At 39.9% G+C, this 12,926-nt stretch overlaps 1 pseudogene; it reads right to left on the reverse strand.

Annotated features, from left to right (window-relative positions):
• Nucleotides 1-287: 287 nt before the first annotated feature.
• Nucleotides 288-12,634, reverse strand: LOC105295359 (annotated as a pseudogene).
• Between the last annotated feature and the right edge of the window lie 292 nt (nucleotides 12,635-12,926).

Genomic DNA, 12,926 nt, shown 5'->3' on the forward strand with positions numbered 1-12,926 from the left:
GATAGTTTGTGTCTTTGTTGGTCAGCCTGACTAGAGGCTTATCAATTATCTTTTTTTCAAAGAAACAGCTTTTGGTTCCATAGATTTTCTGTATTATTTTTCTGGTTTTTCATAGATTTCTGCTGATATTTTTATTGTGTCTTTCCTTCTGTTAGCTTTGGGTTTATATTGCCTTTCTTTTTCTAGTTTCTTAAGGTGAATACTTATTAGATCATTGATTTGAACCTTGTTTTTGAAGTGAACATAACTGCAAGCTTTTATGGCCTTTGTAAAATAAAAGATGGAGGTCAGAACTGGATCATTTGGCCCTCTCTCTTGTGTCTCTTCCGAGTTCAAAATGCTTAAATCTCTTACTAACCGGCATTCTTTTAGATCTATAGCTAGACTCAATGCATTCAAACCTCAGTATAATCTTCTTTGTAGTTTTAGCCTTTTTCTGGAAAATTGGCTTAGTCTGTTCGCCATGGCCACTTTCCTTCCTGTAATAACATTGTTTTCCCTGGACACACGAGAATCCTTGTACTGTGTCATTTTGTGGGGTTGTGCTTGCCACACTTCTTATAGAAAGTCCGATGGGTTTTAGGAATGTTTGTGGGGCACTATTGCTATAAGCTTTTAATGCTATAAATTTCCCTATAAACGCTGATATATTTGTATCTCACAAATGTCGATATGTTGTCTTTTAATTTTCAATTCAAATTATTTTATAATTTCTGATTTGAATTCTTTGTGTTATTTAGAAGCATGTTAATTTCCAAATATTGGAGAATTTTCAAAATATCTTTTTATTGATTTCTAATATAATTTTGTTATGGTGAGAGAACATTGTACAATTTCAACTTTTAAACCTTATTGAGATTTGTTTTATGACTCGTTATATATTCTATCTTGGTGACTGTTTCATGTATACTTGAAAAAAATGTGTACTCTGCTGTTTGCTGGATAGTTTTCTATAAATATCAGTAAAGTCAAGTTGGTTTCTAGTATTGTTCAGATTTTCTATGTCCTTAATTTCATTTCGTTTCTTTATTATTGAGAGAGGATTGTGGAAGTGTCCGATTATAAACATGGAATTGTCTATTTCTCTTTTGAGTTCTATCAGTTTTTGCTTCATGCATTTTGAAATTCTCACTTAGAGACTACTTAGGGTTGTTTATACATTTAGGATTCTTAGTATTGTTGGCAAATCGCCCCATAATCTAATGACTCTCTTCATCTCCTTTAATGTTCCGGAAATAAGTTTGTTTGCCTGGTATTCATAAAGGCACTCCAGCTTTCATTTGATTACTGTTTGCATGTTATATTTTTTCTTTTATTTTTTAACTTATGTCTTTATAATAGAGGTGAGTTTCATTTAGACATTGTATCATGGTGTCTTGCTTTTTTATTCAATCTGACAATCTCTACCTTCTAATTGGGGTGTGTAGACCATTTACATTGTTATTGTGGCTATATTTAAATCTACCATTTTGCTAGTCGTTTTCTATTTGTTCCATCCGTTCTTTGTTCCTTTTTATCCCCTTTGCCAACCTACTTTTGTATTATTTTTTGATTCTATTTTCTCTTCACTCATGTCTTTAATTGTTAAACCTCTTTTTACCATTCCCCCTCGCCCTCCTGTCACAGGATTTAAAATACTCACCTTTAATTTGTTAACATACATTTTAAAATAGTCATCTTCAAATAATATTGTACCACTTCATGTACAGTGTAAGAACCTTACAGCAAGATACTTTTCCCCCATCCTTTGCGTTGTGATTTACTTAGGGGCTGTATTAAAGTTAATTTTGAATTTCTTCAGTAATATATGATTATATTCTTTGAGTGAAAATATTAAAACATTTCACATAAAGTCCCTTTGATCAGCCTCTTCCTTGGAGGTAAACGGTGTTACCAGTTTGTTACACACCCTTCCAAACCTTTGCTATGCATTTACATATGTGTGTGTACATGTGTATATATATGCTCACACACTTAGAACATGTACAGTTCTTTACATAAAAGGTATATGTCTACCATTCTATAGTGTGCTCCTCTTATTCAATAATATGTCTTGTCAGTTTACTCATATTAGTATGTATAAATCCACCTCATTCTTTTGAATTGTTGCATAGTATTCTCTTAAATGGATTTCCCACAATTTTCTTTTTTTCTTAGTTAATGGACATTTGTTTCTTATTATTGATTATGGTAAACAAGGCTCCACTAAACATCCTTCTGTATGCCTTATTGTGGACATTTGTAAATGCTTCTCTAGTGTACATACCTCGAATTGAAATTACATTTCTCATAGAACCCCCATCAAGAAAAAGGAGAGGAGAGGCAGAAATTAAACTTAGAAGGTTTTAGGGTTGTATTGGAGTCTGGGGGTGTGGGAGTGGGGGTTGGTGATTGGGGTAGTGATGTGATAGAGGATTTAAAGCCTTGGAAAATCTTTGGAAAATCTTGTACAGTAATGGCAACATCTTTGGAACTCAGGGATGTTTGAAGGAACATGGGTTGGTAACTATTTTTGTGCCTTGGGTACAAAGAAGCAACTTTTTTTTTCCCCCATCAGAGATAGAAAAGACTTATTTTGATGGTCTATCAGAGGGGTTAAATAACTTGGCAGAGTCATACAGCGAGTACAGGGCTTGTTACTGGTCGCCTCACAGTGGAATTAGGGGCAGCCCAGTGGGCTTACAAAGTAATTGAATTTAGAGATCATTTGGTATACACCTTCGCTGTTCTTACTGGAAACAGGTCTAAAGAGGGAAAGACTTGCTCAAGATCCCATATCTCGTCAATGGTAAAGCTGGAGCTCCAGCTCTAAATGCTGATATATTTCAGCCCAACTGTAGAAGGCAGAAAAGCAGAAACAGGAAGGAGATCTTAGTGCAGCTAGGGGAAGTGGTGGGGGGTGGCGGACAAGGAGACAGAGAAGCAAACAACATTGTCGTCTACCCCGCCCCCTGCAGCCCACTCTCTTCCTTTCTCCAGATTCCTGCGGACTTCTTTCTTCAGCAGCATCAAAGAAGTCCAAAAAGGAAAACTAAACAGTCCAAATTACAGGATGGAGAAAAAACCCATTTCCATGTAAATGTTACCATTCTGCCGCAAAATAAACATAGTAGAAATAACGAGACTTTGGTTTGGATCCACGATGCGGAAGATGAGCATAAATAGTCTCTAAACCAACGAGTGGAACCGCAGTCATTCTCTCCTGGACAGTAGGGAGATGGGGGCTGGGCACATTACCCAAACACAGCTATTCAGAGAGAGTGGTCTAGATCCCCTTGCAGTAATTATTAACTTTAGGCAACAAAACAAAATAAACAAAAAACCAACAAAAGTGGGAGTGGATCATTAAAACAAAAAAGCTGGGCACTCAAAGCACTTCTCACAGCTGGAAGGTTGTGGAGGTTGGATTGGAAAGCATCACCCTGGCTCTTGCCCACTTTTACAGCAGAGGTCCTCACATGGGCCCGCCCATGAGCAGACTAAGGATGCCCACTGAGAGATGCAGCATCTGGGGGATGCTGTCTTCTGGGTACTTGGGAACAGAACGTTCTTCCAGTCAAGTGCTACCAGGGACTTTCCTCTAGAGCAATCTCCCTGCCTTGGCATACCTGGGATGCCTTTTAAAAGGCAAATCCTGAACTACCTCACCAGTATGGGGGTGGGCCTGAGAATCGGCATATTAATCACTCAGGTGATTCTTGTGTCTGCCTCCTGATGTCTGGCCCAGGATGGGCTTGTCCAGTCATTTTTGCAGTGCTAAAGGTACTACTGTCTTTTTGAAGACCTGCATCAATTTTGTTGACTCTTTTTGGTAATTTCACCTGGTTCTACCTAGTTTCTTTGTTTTCTTTAAATTTCAATTGAGTTCTAGAAAATGAGTTTTTAGATCTTTGATTGGACACACTCAGGGTGAAGAGAATTTTCCAGGGTATGAACATTAGCTGATAAGTGACCTAAGGCAGAGGGTTCTATATTGGTAAATTCAGAAACCAATTTAGAAGGCATTTTAGAATTCTTGTTTGTATATGGAGCCATGAAGTTCAAAGATATATTTCATGAGATAGCAGGTCCTCAGGTTTTAAAGTAACGAGATGTTATTTATGTTTCAGACCTAATCCCTTTTCAGGATCTCTACAAACACTTTGGGAGGGCTTTCCTCCCAAAGTACAGATAAGGATTTAAGGCAGCCATGTTAAACCTCTTCTGGAATAAGGGAAGGGTATCAACACAAAATCAAAACGAAACTCCCAGTGGTGAACTGATAGGGCCGGCATTACAGTCATAGCAATTGGGAGAATTAGGCTTTGAACTTAAGTCTTTTGGAAGCAGCCTCATGCTGTAAAAAGAATATGAATTTAATTAAATTTTGATCTTAAATTGCCACTTACTAGTTTTGTGATCCTGGTCAAATCAAGTAACTTCCTCAAGCTATCTGCATCTCTAGAATAACGTCTTGCAGAGCTGGTGGGGGTGCTGTTCTTGGAGAAGGTGTGTGAGACCTTCAGTGCAATGCATGACCATAGGTTGTGCTTAGTAATTCATGATTAGTGAATTCCAGGTTGAAGTTTTTTCCACAGATGCACAGCAGCCTCTCAGGTGAGAAGAAGTCGCCCAGCGCCTTTTAGACCAGCTGCAACTCATTCCCTTTCTCCTCCATTATCCCCTTTACACATACAATTGCCATGGGTCATTTACCCTCTAGGGTAAAAGTCCCCGATGAAATTGGTACAGCTACCGTGGGCACCAGCAGGTGCCAGCACAGGCTAAGCTTTCAGAAGGGCTGCTTCATTTGATTTTATCATTCTTCCATCGCTCAGTGTGACTCATGAAAGCTGAGCTTCTTTTCCTTTCATCCAGAGTGATTTCTGTCTCCCACAGCCTTTCTAGCTTGCTACTCTGAACATGGGAGAAAATGCTCAGTCTTGCACTATCAAATATCAATGAAGAGGAAAGACCTCCGGTTTGGGGGATCCTTGTAACAAAACTAAGAAACACCAGTGGCTACATTTGAGCAGCACTGTATAGCTTGCAGAGTACTTTTATATCCATTTGCTCATTTAATACTTGCAAAGCTCTGGCAAGAAAGTGTTAAGGGCTGGGCTCTGGACTGCCTTCAAATTCCCATCTTCACCTCTTCCCAGCTGAATCATCTTGGGCAAAGTAACTCACTGTCTCATAGATTTAAGTGGGAATTACTTAGAACATGGTAATAAGAGCTCAGTTATTATTTCTACCATGTCCATTTTACCAAGGGACTTTGTTTTTCCATAACCTAACCATTGGTCCTTAACCGAACAGGTCAAATCTCAACCGTCTTCATTTTTACACCCTCATCCTTTCCTCCCCATCCCCTGCGTCCACACCCTCCTCAGTTTTACTACCCCTCACACACAGCGAACTTTCCTTTTCCTGTTCACTACCCTTACGTGTGCTAGTCTCTCTGTCCTGGGCCTGCTTGCTGAATCCTGGTAAATACCTACTCATCCTTCAAGGAGACTGACTCCCTCCTGTCTCCATGCTCTCGGTTTGCTTTCTGTATACCTTGGTTACAACAGTTATGTGGAATGAAATAGTCTCTCTCTCTACTATCTTCTCATCGGACTGAGTGCTCCCAGGGACTACATCTCACTTGTGTAACCCTTGTGCCTGATATCTACAAGGTACCAAGTAAATGTTGGTTTGAATGAACAAATGTGGGATTCACCAATCCAGCTAATTTTAGGTGGACACAGAAGTCATTGAGCTCACAGGCTCTGGAGCCCATGCTGGAACCCAGGCCTAGTTCCGAGTTCCCACACTCTCTGGATACCCCTCAGGCTGCCTTTCATTGTGGCCTCCTGACATCGCTGTGTAATTTTTCTGACCAAGCTGGGCACAGAAAGACAAAAACGAATGATATGAAAGCACGAGACTTCATCCTTACAGGCCCAGAAGAGATTTCCAAATGACACCAAGCAGCTAGGGTGCAAAGGCTTGCTTCTAATGTATCAGAAAAGACAAAATTACAGCATGCCTGCCTTTGATGTGCCGTCTGTTTCGTCTGAATAAAAGGGAAACTTCTGGCTCCAGGCTGATTTTCAATGGCAAAAATAGACTAAATTCCAACCCTTAAATTATCAAAAGTGCCACATACTTGACAAGCAGCTAAGCAGAGAGCAGAAACTACTGAGTTAGTAATTAAACAGAGCTTAAGTCAAATGAACAGAGACAGACATTCTTGTCTGGCGGTCAGAATAGAGGCCTGGAGAGCCCTGGGTCTGGCCCTGGTCCTTCATGTGTCGGAGTCCAGTCCTGATGTGCAGCCTCAGTTGCCAAAGAGAGACCCTGTGGGCTCCCTCCACCTGCTTCTGTCTTCCTGGAAAGGCCCCCGGGGTGGAAAGGGGGTATATTCCTGTTGAGAGATGGGATGCGGGGAGGGGAGGCCTGTAAGGAGTCAGGCAGGAGGAGGCTGAGGAGGCCCAGTTCCCCTCCATTTCAGAATTTGTTTGCAAATATAAGAGCCCATGGGAGATTTTTTTATATATGAAGTGATTGCATGTTAGGAGCTCTCATACGTATTTTGGTATAAATTCATTCAAAAAATATTGAGTGTCTACAACAGTGGACAAAGCAAAGTCCTAGCCTTGGATTGCTGACATGCTGGTAGGGGAAGGCAGATAATAAGCAAATAAATGTATAGTATTTCCGTTATTAACATGGACAGAACTGTTGTGAAAGGAGGAAGATAAGGAGTTTAGGAGTAGAACAATTGTGGGAGAAGGGGAGGATGGGGCTTCTATTTATATGAGGCACTTAGGGGAGACTTTTCTGAATAAGGTGATACTTGAGCAGAAACTTAAAAGGGCAAGAGAATTCCAGGCAGAAGGAACAGTAAGTGTAAAGGTCCTCAGTTGGAAGAGTGCTTAGCATGTTTGAGCATAAGCAAGAAGCCCAGTGTGGTCAGATCAGGGCAAGCAAGGGGCTGGGGAGTGGTAGGAGATGAGGTTTAAAAAAGATGAGGGGCTAGATCATGTAGGTATTCTAGGGACATTGACCTTTATTCTAAGTTAAAAGTGAAGGCGTTGAAGGATTCTGAGCAGATCTTACATGATTTACAAGGGTCACTTGCGTTGCTGTGTTGAGAGTAGACTGTAGAGACACAAGAGTAGAAACAGGTAGACTTGTTTCAAGGCTAATGCAGTAATTCAGGGGAGACATAATTGTGGCTTAGATCAGATGGTGGTAAAAAGTGGTTACATTCAGAATAACTCTTGAAAGCAGAGCTTGCAGGCTTTGCTGATAGTTTCGATCTAGGATGTAAGGGGAAGAAAGGATTCCTTTCTTAAGGATTTGGTCCTAAGTGAAATGGTGGAGTTTCTCTTTAATAAATAGGAAGACTGGGAAGAGTAGGTCTGCAGGATGGAAATCAAGAATTTGCATTTGGATATGATGATTCAGAGATGCCGGTTGTACCACTATAGCAGGTATTGTGAAGAAGCACAGCTCTGGGAATTGATCAGAATGCAATGTTATTTTTGCCTTCTAATGCCCCTGTAACATTTATTTGGAACAATTTTCCTGCTATTGGGTGAAAACTGGCAGGCACCATGATTTTTCTGGTCACTCTTAGGTATCAGAAAGTACTACCGTTCTCTTTAAGTAGGAAACCATAGTCTTGATTCAGAAATAAGAATGTTCAGTTCGTTAATTAATACTTAAATACCTTCATCAAAAGTTCACATTTCATCTGCTTCCACCTTCTTCCACCTTCACATCTCTCAAGCTAGGGCCCATAGCAGGTAGGCTGTCCGCATTGGGGAGGGAGTTAATGGTAGACTTTTTTCTCTTGATCATCTTTTCCTCATTAGCTATGGTTTCAACCATTCCAGAGTTGGAGGTCTTGGAGGGTAGAGGGGAAAGAGATCAGAAAGTTCTTAGAAAGTTCTTAGAAGACTGGTCCCAACATGATTTTACTTTCTCTGGCACTGGCACATATTTAAAGCAGCATCTTCCTTGGTTCTTTTGTGCATTCTGTGGCTGCTCCCCTGCTGTGGCTCCTCTTTCAGCAACCCCACTGGCGTAGATGAAGTATCCTGTTCTTCTAGCTGCCACTTCTTTTCCTGCAGCTCACCACACAGACTGTATTACAGTCCCATCACCGCATCAGGTAGAACAGTTGAGCAAGAATTATAAGGCTCCTGGCTGACTCTCCTATGTGGCTCACCTCTTGTCCATAGGGAGCACACCTTGTGCTTTGGTTGGTCCCCAAGGGAATCATCTCTACTCTGCTACCACCCATTGCTTTAGCAGCTTTTCACCTTTAGATTCCTCAGAGAGGAGTAAGACACCAGTTATTTAGGCAACTCCCCCCATCCCCTTTCTCTAAACTGCAGGGGACTCATATCAGCTCTCCAAGCAAGTCACGCTCTATTGCCAGATCTGAGTAGAGGGAGGACTGCCCCCTGTTCTTTCTGTTCTTCAGGGAGAGGAGCTGATTCACAGCACAGCTCCTTTCAACCTCCCTTCAGTCCCTAGTAACCAGACCATTTTATGACCTTGATTACAGTGAGAGGTCCAAATTAAACTGTTTTCAGATACCCCTCCTCGAAAATACTGATTTGCATTGGCCCCTTTAGTATTTGATATCTATCGTGTCAGTTAAGGAAGTGACGCTAAAGGAGCATTCAGAATTTGCCCTGTTTTAAGGTGGGCTTTAAAAAAAAAAAAGAAACAACGCTTTAGGCTCTTCGAACTCATCCTCTATTCTGAATTGTAATCAATACTAAAATAATTATCTTTTCCAAGAATGAGTTTCTCTTCTTCATAATGTCACTTTTCATATGTAAATGTCATGGCATTTTACAAAGTGTCCATTATCTCAACCACCCTTTACTCCCTGTGAGGAAGTTTCGTTATAGATGGAGAATCTGAGGCCAAAGAACTTTAAGAGGCTGTCCCAAGGTTCAAGAAATAAGAGGCAGAGGGTGGATTTGAATTCAGGTCTTTGGCTCCAGGTTCTGAGCTCTTTTTTTCAGTCACCTCAGAGTCACTCATCACAGTTTTTTTTTTTGTTGTTGTTTTGTTTTTTTTTAGATTTTGCTAAAGTAGACTAATTAAAAGGAAGGCAAAGGTTTCATCTTCATTCCAGTTTTCATGCATCAATCAACATTATCCGAAGTACTATGTTGAGCAAGATTCTGAGGCACAAGAGGTTTGGCAGCAAAGAGTACCTAGATTTATTAGTGATGACTGCCATTGGTGCGGTAGGGGTTCTGGTGGCCTGTGTGCCAGGCATTTGGCATCACTGATCTAATTATTTTGTGTGTGTGTGAGTGAGTGAGTGAGTGAGTGAGTGTGTGTGTGTGTGTGTGTGTGTGTGCTGTTTCCTGGAACAGTTGTAGTTTCTCAGAACATATTAAATGAATGGGAAAAGGAAGAAAGAGCAGTCTAAGCCCATATTGCGTTACTGGAGATGACAACATTGTATACATGCATCCTGGGAGCACAACATTTTCATGATGTGGCATGAGCAAAGGAAACAGCTTTGAACTCAGAGCGGCCTTACAAATAAATAGCCACTGTTTCCCAGAAGGTTTCTCCTAAAATTTTTATTTTAAGAAATTTCAAACACACAGAAAAGTTAAAAGACTAGTACAATAAATACCAACATATCATTTTCCTAGATTCATTAATGGTTAACATTTGCTCTCTCTGCCTTTATTCTGAATTATTTGAAAGTAATTTAAAAATTCATGGCATCAAAGCACTACCTCTTAAGAACAAGGACATTCTCTTACATAATCACAATACCATTATCACACCTGTAAAAATAATATATAGACCAGACTTGAATTTCCCCAGTTGTCCCTAAAAGTTAGGGATCAGATTGAATGTGCAGCTTTTTGACTACTTCATTTTCATGATATATTGTATGATTTTTTTTCACTTCACCAATTAATGTCCTTTAAAAATGAGCATGTTCTTTTATTACTAGGATACAGTACACTTTATTTTACCAGCCCTTTACTTTTGGGCGTTTAGTCTGTTTTCTATTTATTGATTGCTCTTGTAAATGCTGCTGCGATGAACATTGTAGGGACATGGTGGATTGGCCTTAATATACATTCCAGCCTCTTTTTGAGGGCTTTCCTATACTAAGGGACTACATTTTCCCCAGCCTGTCTTGCAGTTGGAGTTCTAGATATAATTTAGGTTGCACCAACCACTTCCACTAACTTAAGATTTGGAAGGCAAAAGCATGAGATACAGGTCATACTTTTGCTGTTCCTACATTTCTTCTGGAAAGCATGGCCATTTCTTATTTTTTTCTGCAGTGGCTATGAAAAGCCATTGGAGAGTTGAGGGCAGAGGCATGGCATGGTCTGATTTAGTTTTTAAAATCACTGGCTGTTGTGTGGAGAATAGATTGTAAAGGAGCATAATTGGAATCAGGAGCCAGTTAAGGAGGGGGCTTTTCCTGTCTGGGTGAAGATGATGGTGGTTTGACATAGGATGCTGTCTATTGGTAGAAGAGGTAAGAGCCGGATTGAGACTCTATTTTGAAGGCAGAATCATCAGAATTTATTGCCAGATTGTAGATGGGATGTGAGAAAAATGATCCCTGACTCCCTTGTTGGTAGAGTTCTGGATGTAATTCAGCTTCCACCTATCAGAAACACTCATGAGATTGGGAAGGCAAAATTGAGGAAGAGATCTTGCTTTTGCTCTTTCTGACTTAATCCATTGCAACTGGAGGGAAGGCTGTGTCCTGCTGTAGAAAGATGGTAGATTTGGTGATGGGAGCATTAGGAGGTTGTCTTTTGGTGTTTTTACTTTTCTCATGAACTGAGAAACAAAGACATCAACTGAAACTGGGTGGGGTTCTGGGAGGAAAGACTGGGATTTATATTGATCATATGTTGCTTCCTTCTCTAACAGGACTCCACACAATGCCTGGCCCCTAGGAAATAGCCAGTTTGTTATTGACTGAACAATTCTCTGTTTTCATAGAAAAATTTACCAATAAGCATCACTTTTGACTTCAATCAGTGCAGTACACTAAAAGAGGGAGAATCTCACATTGTGAAAAGGAGCAATCTTTTATATTTAAACCTCAAGTTTCAAAAACAGTTGTCTTTGAAAGTGTCAAAGGTTTAGAAATGTTTTCTGATTCTGACCCATCTCCAAAGGTTCTATACCTTTTCCAGAAATGGCCGAGTCTCCTCAGGAGCTCATAATGTTTCTTTAAGGGACAATAGCCACCTATATTTGAAAACACTTGATAAATCTCTGGCATTTTTCTGCCAGTCTTAAGGGATACTTTGCCACACCTACCTTTAAAACTTTGTGAAAAACTGGTCATTTCTCTAATGGTCAGTATTTCTTTGTAGAGCATGTTGGCCTTTGAATTTTTTCCCCATCTTTTGTTATATTGAATCCTAATTTCTTGATTCAGATTTCTTAACCTCTCAGTATGCTCTCAGATTGGAGTTGAGTGTTTAGATTTTATATAAGGTATCTGTTGTACCAATAGTGGAAAAGTATTTGCTTTGGAGCCAGAAGATAGAGTTTTGAGTCCTTTCTCTGTAATGTCCTGGCTTTGTGACTTTGGGTTGTTTAATTCAATTCTTGAGGCTGAGTTTCTTTATTATAAAACAAGATGCTACCCACCTCATATAGTTGCAGTAATAATAACAACTAACATCTCTATAACTTTCAGTCATTTTCCTATATATCATTTTATCCTCAAATCAACCCCATGAACTTGGTGGAGCATGTAATAATCCTCTTCTACATGCAAAGACAGACAGACAAACAAACAAAAACCAAACAAACAGAAGCTGGGCAAGGCTGATGTGAAAGGTCAAATAGGAGATGTCAGAGCTGGAATTTGAGCTAGAATATTTTTCCTATCAAGGCCGACATACTATCCATCATACTCCCTTGGTGTTATATAGTATTTTATAAATCTCCAAGCATTCTGCAAAAGAAAGGGCTACTATTTTCGTTATGTTACTACCCGTTCCTGAGTGGACATTCTGTAGTAGTTCTGTTGTGAGAATAGGCAGACATTCGATCTGATTGTCTAGAACTGTACTGTTCATTTTGGGAGCTGCTTGTCACATGTAGCTACTGAGTACTTAAAGTATGGCAGATTTACTGAGGAATTGAATTATTAAAATTTTGTTTAATTTTAATAAATCTAAATTTAGAAACCGATACTCAATGCTCTAGAATTAGCTATGAATGAACATTTGTGTTTTAACTAGAGATTACCAGACCAGACCAGTGCAAATCATAGTTCATAGTTCCAATTTTCTCTCAAATAAGGAATTTTGGGAGCAACTTATTCTGTATATTAGGCACTGGTTAATTTCTACTCCTTCAGAACTAGTTGAGACTCTTGTGGGTGCTCACTGAGGTTTGTTCAGACCTTCTGTGAGGAGGCTTCCTAGTCCCACATCTGTGCTTAGTTCCAGCAGCCAGTCTGGGAGGAGTGGCCTCCTAACTCATTTCCACCCTCAAGGTTACTTGGATTGTGGACTCGGGCCCACTTTGACCTTACTTCCCCACCAGTCCTATCAGACCTTACACGTGCTTGGCTTGGGCGCTTCTGGGTCTGTGCTGGCTTGGCTATTTCCTTGGAGTGTCCCATTGTGCGGGACATGATTGGACACAGCTATAGAAAAAGCTGGATTGTAGGTAATCCCTTACTTTTATACATATCCATGTTCCTGAAAGTTTATATGAATGTTCAACACATCCAGAAATAGATATACCAGCTATAAGGTAAGGAGTGTAAACCCAATAGCTGAAAAAAAAAAAAAATCTGTCTCAAATAATACCTTGTCTTTTAGCTGCAATTTTTGATGCTATCTTTCCAATATTTCATATATGCTGTATGATTTTGTGATTGTATTCACAGTTGAAAACAGTTAACTAGCTAA

This window comes from Pteropus vampyrus, unplaced genomic scaffold, assembly GCF_000151845.1.
Source record: "Pteropus vampyrus isolate Shadow unplaced genomic scaffold, Pvam_2.0 Scaffold103, whole genome shotgun sequence".
Classification (NCBI taxonomy): Eukaryota; Metazoa; Chordata; class Mammalia; order Chiroptera; family Pteropodidae; genus Pteropus; species Pteropus vampyrus.